At 34.1% G+C, this 13,428-nt stretch overlaps 1 non-coding gene across 1 annotated transcript; it reads right to left on the reverse strand.

The window, feature by feature from the left end:
- Nucleotides 1-284: 284 nt before the first annotated feature.
- On the reverse strand, nt 285-1,238 carry LOC144455363 (18S ribosomal RNA). The gene has a single exon (XR_013484082.1). It is a non-coding gene; the product is annotated as an 18S ribosomal RNA (ribosomal RNA).
- Between the last annotated feature and the right edge of the window lie 12,190 nt (nt 1,239-13,428).

Here is a 13,428-nt window from a genome sequence, read left to right on the forward strand (position 1 = left end):
TTCTTTTTGTCCGAGTTGACTAGCTAAACCATTATGCAAAAGGTAGAAGGTTGAATCTTTGCTTTGTGGTGCTTATAATCTTATCTTTCAGGTTTCCCTTGCGGTACTATCATTAATGCGCCTTTTTATCTGTTCTATCTCCTATACTAGGATGAATTGAATGTTTTGGTAGAAATTTAATATAGTTGTATTAGTTAGTGGATGGGCTTATATTGGCTCAAAATGGTCAGGGTAAGCTGAAGTCTTTTAGGTGTAGGCTAAATGCTTTTGTTTAAGCTACATTTTGATGATCCAAGTGCACCTTCCGGTACACTTACCATGTTACGACTTTTCTCTTCTTTATTTATTTATTTTATTAGTTATTTGGTTTGTTTATGTTGAAGAGAGTGACGGGCGGTGTGTACGCGTCCTATTGCCTGTTTCAATTAAGCTCTCTATTCTTAATTTACTGCTAAATCCTCCTTCGTATATCTTAGGTTTCATAAGATAGTCCGTAATTTTCTATGTTAGAAAATGTAGCCCATCACTTTCCTCTTCATATGCTACACCTTGACCTAACGTTTTTATGGTTGATGATTTTGCTTACTTTTGGTCCCTATTGGGGTAGGCTGACGATGGCGGTATATAGGCTGTATTGGCAAGAAGAGGTGGGGTGTATCGGGGTTCATCGGTTATAGGACAGGCTCCTCTAGATGGGCTTAGGACACCGTCAAGTCCTTTGAGTTTTAAGCGCTGGCTAGTAGTTCTCTGGCGAATAGTTTCGTTATTAAACTATCTAAGTTTACGGCTAAAGCATAATGGGGTATCTAATCCCAGTTTGAGTCTTAGCTGTCGTGTTTTGGTCAGTATTAAGGCCACTTTGGTTGCATTTTTTAATGTTAGCTATAGCGTATTACAGCATGATTGAGTTTTAGCCTTATTTTGGTTGTTGGATTGTACACGCTTTACGCCGACATCTGTTAGTTTGGGTCAATCGTATGGCCGCGGTGGCTGGCACGAAATTTACCGGCCCTAGATAATTATAATTTAGTCAAACTTTCGTTTATAGCTTAATGTTAATCACTGCTGTGTCCCGTGGGGGTGTGGTTGGACAAGACGTTATGGGCTACTTTGTAGTGAACCTGATGTCTGCTCCTGCTAAATTGTGTATAAATTTTGGGGGCATTCTCACTGGGTTGCGGAAACTTGCATGTGTAAGTTTAATTAAAACTAACAGTAAGGCTAGGATCAAACCTTTATGTTATTGGGACTTTTTATGGTCCATCTGAGCATTTTCAATGCTTTGCTTTATAAATAAGCTACATTAACAGGGATAAATAGATTTTTTCTTCCGAAAGTTGAATTTGTATACTATGTCAGTATTAAAGTTTTATCGGAATTGAACATAAAAATAAAAAAATTTAATTATGAAAATTCATACAATTTTGTTAATGCCTGGGTTTTCATATTATTGATATAATGGTTCTGTGTTTTAGTAGTATCTTAATAATATTTAATATTTCTTTAATACTTTAATACTTTAATACTTTAATACTTTAATACTTTAATACTTTAATACTTTAATACTTTAATACTTTAATACTTTAATACTTTAATACTTTAATACTTTAATACTTTAATACTTTAATACTTTAATACTTTAATACTTTAATACTTTAATACTTTAATACTTTAATACTTTAATACTTTAATACTTTAATACTTTAATACTTTAATACTTTAATACTTTAATACTTTAATACTTTAATACTTTAATACTTTAATACTTTAATACTTTAATACTTTAATACTTTAATACTTTAATACTTTAATACTTTAATACTTTAATACTTTAATACTTTATAATACTTTATAATACTTTATAATACTTTATAATACTTTATAATACTTTATAATTTATAATACTTTATAATACTTTATAATACTTTATAATACTTTATAATACTTTATAATACTTTATAATACTTTATAATACTTTATAATACTTTATAATACTTTATAATACTTTATAATACTTTATAATACTTTATAATACTTTATAATACTTTATAATACTTTATAAGGGTATTGTTCTTATTATTAAGTGTTGTGTCCCGCTACTTCGTGAGTGTAATGCTCTGCTAAAAGTTTTATCGTCCGGTTTTGGGGTTTGACGGAAAGGATAATTTTTGGTAAGGGGGTAGGGGGTTTAATGAATATAAGTCTAATCTTTATATTTATTATAAATTATTATAAATTATTATAAATTATTATAAATTATTATAAATTATTATAAATTATTATAAATTATTATAAATTATTATAAATTATTATAAATTATTATAAATTATTATAAATTATTATAAATTATTATAAATTATTATAAATTATTATAAATTATATAAATTATTATTAAATTATTATAAATTATTATAAATTATTATAAATTATTATAAATTATTATGCGTTTAGTTTTTCGCGTGTGACTTCTGCGGGGGGGGGAATAGTATAATAATAGTATATTAAGGATAATATATATATATATATGTCTAAAGATCATTGACTTAATTGCCTCTTAAATAATTGAACTAATATTAATTAAATCTTATCAAAACAATAAGTGTATCCCATATTATCATTTGAGTTAATAAATATGTCTTCAATTCATTCATATAACTTCCCCATTCACGATAAATGAGGTATAATCATTGAATGTCAGTCAACTATTACGTCGGCGACCTCCCAGGCTCCCGCCCTGTTGATAAACCACCCCAAATAAAAATCCTACCTAATGCCGGATAGTTCAGTTATGCCGCGTTATGGGCTGATTAGCACTTAAATCATCACATATGCCTCTACGAAAAGCATGGATTAGCTGAATAGGGTATTATGGACCTGAAGTAACAACCAGTAGCCAGTAAAAGAGTTCTAGGTACGTCCGCAATCTATGGGCCTGCTCTGAAGGATCGCATACCTTCGGAGGGCGGGATGGTGGTCTCTCGTGAGGTGAGGAATAAGGTATTTTGCTTGGATTGGATATGCTAGTAATATAAGAATTTAGATTCATTCTTCATTGATGGTATGTCTATGTACGCCAACAGTTAATGTATTATGTAAAATATGAGCTATATGTCTTATGTAAAAGATGATTTATATGTAATTCTAGATACGCATTTGGTATAGAATTTATATTACTAATAAATTTAATGTTTTAGGTATAATTTGAGTTTAATATACATTCTTATATGCTAGTGGTAAATAAATGAATGTACTATATACATATACATGTCTTTATATCATACATAATATGTCTTTATTACATTAATTTAATGTATTTAGTATTGTTTGAGTATTATGTATTTAGTACTATTTGAGTATAATGTATATTATTATATGCTAGAGGTAAATAAATGAATGTACTATATACATATAATGTCTTAAATCATAGGTTTTATGTGTGTGAGCATAGATTTAATGTATTTAGTACTATATGAATATAATGTATTTAGTACTATATAGATATAATGTATTTAGTACTATATGAATATAATGTATCTAGTACTATATGAATATAATGTATTAAGCACTATAAAAGTGGTATGTGTAGGGTGTTTTTGAAGTTTATAGGATGTGAGTGTTGGTTGTTATTTAAGTAGGTGAATTATTTTTGGTTGTTCGTGAATGAAATTGTGAAAATTTTAATACTGACATAGTATACAAAATTAAATTGTTAAAAAATTAATTTTTTTTATGATTCAGGAAGTAGTTTAATGAGAATGTCAGCTTTGGGTGTTGATGGTAGGGCGTGTTGTCCTTTTCTTGATGTGTCCTAGGAATGGTGTTTACCTTCATTGTTGGCTTACAAAGCCAGTATTTTTGTTAAATTACTTGGACTGTTTATTTTGGTTTTAGTATGAAGTTTTCTAATAAGCCTGCTATAGGTATTAGGATGAGGATAAGTAGGAAGTATGTGGTGGATGCTACTTGGCCGATGATGATGTAAGGTTGTTCTGCTGGTTGGCTTCCGATTCAGGTGAGTACAAGTAGATTAGTTACTAGTATTCAGAATAGAGTTTGTGAAATTGGTCGGAATGTTAGGCTGCTTTGTTTAGATGTGTGGAGGAGTGGCATTATAAATAGGATTAAGATGGATGCTAGTAGAGCTAGGACTCCTCCTAGTTTGTTGGGGATTGATCGTAGGATTGCATATGCAAATAGAAAGTATCATTCTGGCTTGATGTGTTGTGGTGTGTTGAGAGGATTTGCTGGGGAGAAGTTGTCAGGGTCGCTTAGTATGTCTGGTGAAAGAAGGGTAAGTATTAGTAGGATTAGTAGTATTAGTATAATGCCTATTGTGTCTTTGGTGGTAAAGTAGGGGTGAAATGGGATTTTGTCAGGGTTGGGGTTAATTCCTAGGGGGTTGTTTGATCCTGTTTCATGGAGGAATAGGAGGTGTACTATGGTTAAGGCTATAATGATGAATGGTAAAATAAAGTGTAGGGTGAAGAATCGGGTTAAAGTGGCTTTGTCTACGGAGAAGCCTCCTCAGATTCATTCTACTAGTGTGCTGCCAATGTATGGGATGGCGGATAGTAGATTGGTAATTACTGTCGCCCCTCAAAATGATATTTGTCCTCATGGGAGTACATATCCTATGAAAGCAGTTATTATAGTTATTAGTAGTAGAATTACTCCGATATTTCATGTGCTTTTATATAGGTATGAGCCATAATAAATTCCTCGGCCGATGTGGAGATAAAGGCATATGAAGAAGATTGATGCTCCGTTAGCATGTAGGTTGCGGATAAGTCAGCCATAGTTTACTTCTCGGCAGATGTGGGCTACTGATGAGAAGGCGGTTGAGGTGTCTGGGGTGTAGTGTATGGCTAAGAAAAGACCTGTGATGATTTGAATTATTAGGCATATGCCTAGTAGGGATCCAAAGTTTCATCAGGTAGAGATGTTGGATGGGGTTGGAAGGTCAATGAAAGTCTTGTTGATGATTTTTATGAGTAGATATGTTTTACGTGGGTTGGTCATTAGTTTTTGTAGTTGAAATACAACAATGGTTTTTCATTCCATAGGTTATGGTTAAAGTCCATACTGAAATGATGGATATAGTAATGATAGTCTATTTGTTCTCTTTCTTGTTGGTTATTAGTTTTGTGGCTTTTGCTTCTAAGCCTTCTCCTGTATATGGTGGTTTGAGTTTAGTAGTTAGTGGTGGCTTGGGGTGTGCTATTGTTGTGAGTTTGGGAAGTACTTTTTTGGGTTTAATTATGTTTTTAGTTTATCTTGGGGGTATGTTAGTAGTTTTTGGTTATACTGCTGCTATATCTACGGAGGAGTATCCTGAGAGTTGGGTAAGTAATACAGTGGCTTTAGGTATATTATTTTTTGTTTTATTGCTTAAGTTAATTTGGTATTTTGTGTTGGATAAAGTTGAGGTTGCTACTGTTATTGGATTATTTGATGTTGTTAGTAATTCTTATGTAAGTCAGGATTGTGGTGGTGTTTCTTTGTTGTATGGGTGTGGGGGGTGAATTTTAATGTTTTTGGGTTGAATTTTGTTTATAACTATTTGTGTAGTGTTAGAGATTGTTCGTGGTTGTGATTAGGTAGCTAGGATTATTATTATTGGAATAGAAATGATGAATGATAGGAAGTATGTTTTGATTAAACCTTTTTGAGTGGAGGAGATATATGAGGATATAGTGGTGTGGATATTTATTTGATTTTTAGGTCCAATTTTTTCATACCAGTTTAGATCTATTAATATGGTGGCAATGTATTGGCTTATTTGTAGGCTTGCTAGAGGTAGTAGTCGGTGGAGTAAGTGTGTGAAATATCCTTGTATGATTGAGAAGTTGTATGCGTGTTTTAGTGGTGGAGTTGGTAGTTTATTAGTTAGTGAATTTAACTCTATAGCAATTAATAATCCTGTAATTGTTACTAAGAGGGTTGATATTTTTAGTATTGGTGGTATTGTTGTTGGATTTATGTAAGTAGTAGGAATATTTATTGTTAGTAAATATCCAGTAAAGATACTTCCTAAGGTTAGGCGTAGGATTGGGTTTTTGAGGTTTGGGTGGTTTTCATTGATTGTTAATAGAGGGATAAATCGTGGTTGATTTAGTAGTGTGAAATAAATTATTCGTAGGCTATATATAGCTGTTAAAGTGGTGGTGATTAGGGTGGTTGTTAGGGCTCATGAGTTAATATAGGATATGTTTATTGTTTCAATGATGGGATCTTTGGAGTAGAAGCCTGTTAGGAATGGGGTTCCAATGAGGGCTAAGCTGCTTGTTATGAGGGCTGATGAAGTAATTGGTAAGATGTTTAATAGGCCTCCTATTTTTCGAATATCTTGTTCGTTGTTTAAGTTGTGGATGATTGAGCCGGAGCATAGGAATAGTGTGGCTTTGAAGAAGGCGTGGGTACATATATGTAGAAATGCTAGGTGGGGTTGGTTAAGTCCTATAGTTACTATTATTAGTCCTAGTTGGCTGGATGTTGAGAATGCTACAATTTTTTTGATGTCATTTTGTGTGGTAGCACATATTGCGGTAAATAGTGATGTTATGGCTCCTGTACATAGAATAATAGTTAGGATAGTGTTGTTGTCTTTTATTATAGGGTAGAAGCGGATTAAGAGGAATACTCCTGCTACAACTATAGTGCTTGAGTGAAGGAGGGCTGATACTGGTGTGGGTCCTTCTATAGCGGAGGGGAGTCAAGGGTGTAGGCCGAATTGGGCTGATTTTCCTATTGCAGCGATGACTAGTCCTAGTAGGGCTAGGGTGTTTATTTTAGTCATGAAGATGTGTTGTAGGTCTCATGAGCCAGTGTTGGTTATTAGTCATACTATGGTAAGTATGAGGCCTATGTCTCCGATACGGTTGTAGAGGATTGCTTGTAAGGCTGCTGTGTTAGCGTCAGATCGGCCGTGCCATCATCCGATCAATATGAATGATATAATGCCTACTCCTTCTCATCCAATGAACAGTTGGAATAGGTTGTTAGCGGTAATTAGGATTATTATGGTTAGTAGGAATATGACTAGGTATTTAAAGAATTGGTGAATATTAGGATCTGAGTTTATGTATCATTGTGAAAATTCTAGGATAGATCAGGTTACGTAAAGGGCGATAGGAATAAAAATAATAGAGAAGTAATCTAGTTTGAAACTTATAGTTAAGTTGAATGAATTAATTGAGAATCATTTTCAGTTAGTAATAATAGATTCTTGTCCTGTGTGGATAAATGATAATAGTGGGGGAAGGCTAATGAGGAAAGCATATTTTACGGCTATTTTGTAGTATATTGGAAGTTTAGTGGTTTTATGTGGGAAAATGAGGTTAATGATTAAAGGGGTGGTTAGGGTTGTAATAGATAGGAGAGTTATAGTATTGAGTATATTGTTAATTACTTTTATTTGGAATTGCACCAAAGTTTTTGGTTCCTAAGACCAGTGGATAACTAATAATCCTTTAAAAGTAAGAAAGCCATGTTTGTTAGGTATGGTATTAAGAATTAGCAGTTCTTAGATCTTTCTTGGCATGTAAGGGGGTTTGAACTCCTATATTTAGATTCACGATCTAATGTTTTTGTTAAACTATATTTGCAGTATGTTAGTCCTAGGATGAATTTAGGGTTTAGTGAGATGGTTAGTAGTGGGATTAAGTGAAGAATTATTAAGGTGTGTTCTCGTGTGGAGGTTGGTTTAATAGTTTGTGTGTGGTATGTGGGTTTTCCTCGTTGTGTGGTTGTTAATATGTGAAGTGAGTAAAGTGCTGTAATGATGGTGTTAGTGCCTAGTAAAATGATGGAAAAATTTGATCAAGAGAAGGATGAGGTGAATACCAGTAGTTCGCCTAAGAAATTGATGGATGGTGGGATAGCTAGATTAGCTAGGATGGCTAAGATTCATCAGGTGCATGTTAATGGGAGAATGGTTTGTAATCCTCGAGCTAAGATTATAATTCGACTGTTGATGCGTTCATAGTTTGTGTTGGCTAGACAAAATAGTATGGAAGATGTTAGACCATGGGCGATTATTAGGGCTGTAGCACCTATGAAGCTTAGTGGTGATTGTATAAGAGTAGCGATGATTACTAGAGCTATGTGGCTGATTGAGGAGTAGGCGATTAGAGATTTTAGGTCTGTTTGGCGTAAGCAGATGAAGCTTGTTATGACTATTCCTCATAGTGATAGGATAATGAATGGGTAGTAAAGGTTTGTGGTTAGGGGTTGGGTAAAGACTGTTATTCGTATAATTCCATAGCCTCCTAATTTTAGTAGAATAGCTGCTAGTACTATTGATCCTGCGATTGGTGCTTCTACGTGTGCTTTTGGCAGTCATAGGTGTAGGCCGTATAGAGGTATTTTAACTATGAATGCGGTTATACATGCGTATCATAGGATTGAATTAGAGTAAGAAGGTTTTAGGGTGGTTGATATAATAGTTATGGCTAGAATATGTAATGATCCTAGTTTGTTATATAAGAATAGTAGGGCAATTAAGAGGGAATTGATCCTGTTAGGGTATAAAATAGAAGGTAAAGTCCAGCGTTTAGTCGTTCATTTTGGTTACCTCATCGTGTAATAATAATTAGGGTGGGGATAAGGGTTGTTTCGAATATGATATAGAATATTATGATGTGTCGGGATAAGGGGTTGGTTTCGAATATGATATAGAATATTATGAGTTCTGATGCTGATAAAGCTGTAATTAGTGATAGTTGTAGAATAATTAGTGTGGTCAGGTAAGCTTTTTTTCGGTTTATGCTTTCTTTGTTTAGGTGATTTTGACTTGCTATTATTATTAGGGGAAGTAGTCAGCATGATAGGACTAGTAAGGGGCTAGATAATGAGTCTGTATAAAATAGGTTATTATGGTTTGTGCCTAGGTCTGAGTCTTGATATAGAAGTGTAATGCTGAAGGTTCCAATTAATAGGCTGTATGATGTGAGGTTGGTTCATAGTCATAGGTTTTTGGATAGTCAGGTAAGTGGGATTAATATGAATGTTGGTATAAGGATTTTTAGCATTGTAGGAGATTTAGGTTTTGCACATAGTCGTTACCATAGTTGTTAGATATTTTTACTAATAATGCTAATCCTACAGCTGCTTCACATGCTGAGATTACTAGTAGGATTAGTGGTGCTATTGATAAGGAGAATATGTGGAAGTGGGAAATTAGGAGGGATAATATAATATATAGTGATAGTATTATACCTTCTAAGCATAGTAGAGTTGATATTAGGTGGGATCGATATATTAGGACTCCTGCTAGGGCTAGTAAAAAGGCTGTTATTAGGTTTAAGTTGATTGAGGTCATAAGGTATTCATGGGTTTAAGCCATGATTTATTGAGTCGAAATCAATTATCTTGTTTAGATTAAAAACCTATTCAGTTCATTCTAGGCCTTTTTGTGATCATTCATAGGCCAGTCCAGCTGTTAATAGTAGGATTAGGCAGTAAGATAGGACTAATGTTATATTAGGATGGGGAAGTTGTAGGGCTCAGGGTAGTGATAGTAGTAGGGCAATTTCTAGGTCAAATAGCAGAAATGTAATTGCTACTAAGAAAAATTTTAGTGAAAATGGTAGGCGTGCTGAGCCTAGTGGATCAAATCCGCATTCGTATGGACTAGATTTTTCTAGGTATAGGTAGAGTTGTGGGAGTCAGAAAGCAATTAGAATGATGATGGTGGATAATATGAAATTAACGATTAAAGTGATTAGGAGGTTGATTATTTTTCTCTGGTTTTAACCAGAACTTAGTGATTGGAAATCAGTAGTACTAATTATACTAGAAAAATATGATCCTCATCAATAGATTGATACATATAGGAAAAGTCATACTACATCTACGAAGTGTCAGTATCATGCGGCTGCTTCAAAGCCAAGATGGTGTGTTGTTGTGAAGTGATATTTAAGTTGTCGTATTAGGCATACGGTTAAGAATGTTGAGCCAATGATTACGTGTAGTCCGTGAAATCCTGTAGATATAAAAAAGGTGGAGCCATAAATTCCGTCTGATATAGTAAAAGAGGCTTCGTAATATTCTATAGCTTGTAATATAGTAAAATATAATCCTAGTAGAATTGTGATTGATAGTGCTTGGATTGTGTGGTTGCGATGGCCTTCTATTAAGCTGTGATGTGCTCATGTGATTGATACTCCTGATGCTAGTAGGATGGATGTATTTAGTAGAGGAATTTCAAATGGGTCGAGTGGGTGAATTCCTGTAGGGGGTCAACAGCTACCAATTTCAGGGGTTGGGGCTAGGCTTGAATGGTAGAAAGCTCAGAAAAATCCTAGGAAGAAGAATGCTTCTGATAGGAGAAATAGGATTATTCCGTATCGTAGGTTTTTTTGTACTACAGGGGTGTGATGTCCTTGGAATGTTCCTTCTCGGATAATGTCACGTCATCATTGATATATTGTGAGTAGTATGCATGTGAGGCCTGTTATGAGTAGCAGTAGTGAATTGGAGTGAAATCATATAGTAAGGCCTGATGTAAGTAAAAGTGCGGATAGGGCTCCTGTTAATGGTCATGGACTTGGGTTTACTATGTGGTAAGCATGTGTTTGGTGAGTCATTAGGAGTTATTATGTAAGTATAGGCTTACTAGGAGGGTGAAAACGTAAGCTTGGATAAGGGCTACGGTTAGTTCCAGGATTATTAGTATAAGGAAAATGATAAATGTCATGGTTGATGCAATTATGTTAATGGATAGAAGAGCTAGTGTTGCGGAAGTAATGAGGTGGATGAGTAAATGGCCTGCAGTAATGTTAGCTGTTAGTCGTACTGCTAGAGCTAGTGGTTGAATCAATAGGCTAATAGTTTCAATGATGATAAGTATAGGGATTAGAGGGGTTGGTGTTCCTTGTGGTAGTAAATGGGCTAAAGATGTTTTTGGTTTATTTCGTAATCCTATAATTACTGTAGCTATTCATAAGGGGATGGCCATACTGATATTTATTGAAAGTTGAGTAGTTGGTGTGAAGGAATATGGAAGAAGGCCTAGTAAGTTTGTTGATGAAATGAATAGGATCAATGATATTAGTATGAGAGTTCAGGTTTGGCCTTGTTTGTTATGTAGTAATATTATTTGTTTAGTAATTAGTCGGATTAATCAAATTTGTAGTGTTTGGATTCGGTTAGAAAATAAGTGTTTTGGGGTTGAAAGGATAAGACAGGGAAGTATAATGATTATTGGTAATATGGTGGTGTCTATAATTGTGGGGGTAATGAATTGGGTAAATAGATTTTTGTTCATTTTTTGTTTCAGGGTAATTGGGTTTTTGTTGGTATTTTTTTTTCATTTTTTGGGGTTATGGAGGTTATAGTTTGGTTAATCATTTTTAGTTGGTATATGCAAAAAAATGTTAATATTGTAAGGGTAATGGTTAGAGGTCATATTGATATATTTAGTTGTGGCATGTGTTTTGAGGGAAGTGTGGGTCCTTATAATACTTATAGTATTAGTATGGTTTCTCAAAGATGATAGTATTGTGGAAGATCATTTTTCGAAATAATTTAGTGTAGTTATTTCAAGTACAATTGGTATGAAACTATGGTTTGAACCACAAATTTCTGAGCATTGTCCATAAAATACTCCTGGACGAGTGGATGTAAGAGTAATTTGATTTAATCGGCCTGGGATGGCATCTGCTTTTACTCCTAAGGATGGAAGGGTTCAAGCGTGGAGTACATCTTCAGATGAGATTAGTACTCGGATTGGAAGATCTATTGGTAGTACTATTCGATTATCTGTTTCTAGTAGTCGAAATTGGCCTGGGGATAGATCTTGGGTTGGGATTATATATGAGTCAAATGTTAGATCTTCATAGTCAGTATATTCATAGCTTCAATATCATTGGTGGCCAATGGCTTTTACTGTTAGGTAGGGGTTATGGATTTCGTCTATTATGTATAGAATTCGTAAGGATGGTAATGCAATAAATACTAGGATTACAGCGGGAATAATGGTTCATATGGTTTCTACTTCTTGGGCATTAATAGTGTTTGTGTGGGTAAGTTTTGTGGTTAGTATAAGTATAATTGTATATAAGATTAGTGAGCTAATGAGGAATACGATTATTAATGTATGATCATGAAAGTATACTAGTTCTTCTATAATAGGGGATGCAGCATCTTGGAAGCCTAGTTGTATAGGGTAAGGCATGTAAGATATATAAGATTAAAACTTATAATTTAACCATGGCAAGGTTATGTAATTGTTATTACTAATATCTTATGAGAAAGTTATAGAGGTTATAGGGTTGACTTGAAATCAACTTTGGGAGGTTCAATTCCTTCCTTTCTTGTAGTTAAGTTTTTGATAAATGCTGGTTGTTCAAATGTATGATAAGGTGGTGGACAGCCGTGTAATCATTCAATGTTTGTGGTAGTTAGTTCTAGAGTAGATACTTCACGTTTAGATGCAAATGCTTCTCAAATAATAAAGATTATTAATATTACAGCTGTGAGTGAAATAATAGAACCTATTGATGATAAAATGTTTCATAGTGTATAGGCATCTGGGTAATCTGAGTATCGTCGTGGTATTCCAGAAAGACCTAGGAAGTGTTGAGGAAAGAATGTTAGGTTAACTCCAATAAATATTACGGTGAAGTGAATTTTAGTTCATGTATTATTGAGTGTATATCCAGTGAATAGAGGGAATCAATGAACAAGCCCGCCTATAATGGCAAATACAGCGCCTATAGATAATACATAGTGGAAATGAGCTACTACATAATAGGTGTCGTGTAAAACGATGTCTAATGATGAGTTAGCTAAGACAATTCCTGTTAGGCCTCCAATTGTAAAAAGGAAGATGAATCCAATGGCTCATAGCATTGCGGGTGATCATTTGATATTTCCTCCATGAAGAGTGGCTAATCAACTAAAGACTTTAATTCCTGTGGGAATAGCAATGATTATAGTAGCTGAGGTGAAGTAGGCTCGGGTATCTACATCTAGTCCTACTGTAAATATGTGATGGGCTCATACGATAAATCCTAGGAATCCAATAGATATTATTGCTCAGACTATACCTATATAGCCGAATGGTTCTTTTTTTCCTGAATAGAAGGTTACAATGTGTGAGATTATGCCAAACCCAGGTAAGATTAAGATGTAAACTTCTGGGTGACCAAAAAATCAGAATAGGTGTTGGTATAAAATAGGATCGCCTCCGCCAGTTGGGTCAAAAAAAGTTGTATTTAAGTTGCGGTCAGTCAATAGTATAGTAATTCCTGCTGCTAAGATTGGAAGAGATAGGAGAAGTAGTACTGCTGTGATTATTACTGATCAAACAAATAATGGGATTTGATATTGAGATAAGGCTGGTGGTTTTATGTTAATAATTGTAGTGATAAAGTTGATAGCACCTAGGATAGAGGAAATACCTGCAAGATGTAGGGAGAAAATTGC

This window comes from Phascolarctos cinereus, unplaced genomic scaffold (genome assembly GCF_003287225.1).
Source record: "Phascolarctos cinereus isolate Bilbo 61053 unplaced genomic scaffold, phaCin_HiC Scaffold_253;HRSCAF=848, whole genome shotgun sequence".
Lineage (NCBI taxonomy): Eukaryota > Metazoa > Chordata > Mammalia > Diprotodontia > Phascolarctidae > Phascolarctos > Phascolarctos cinereus.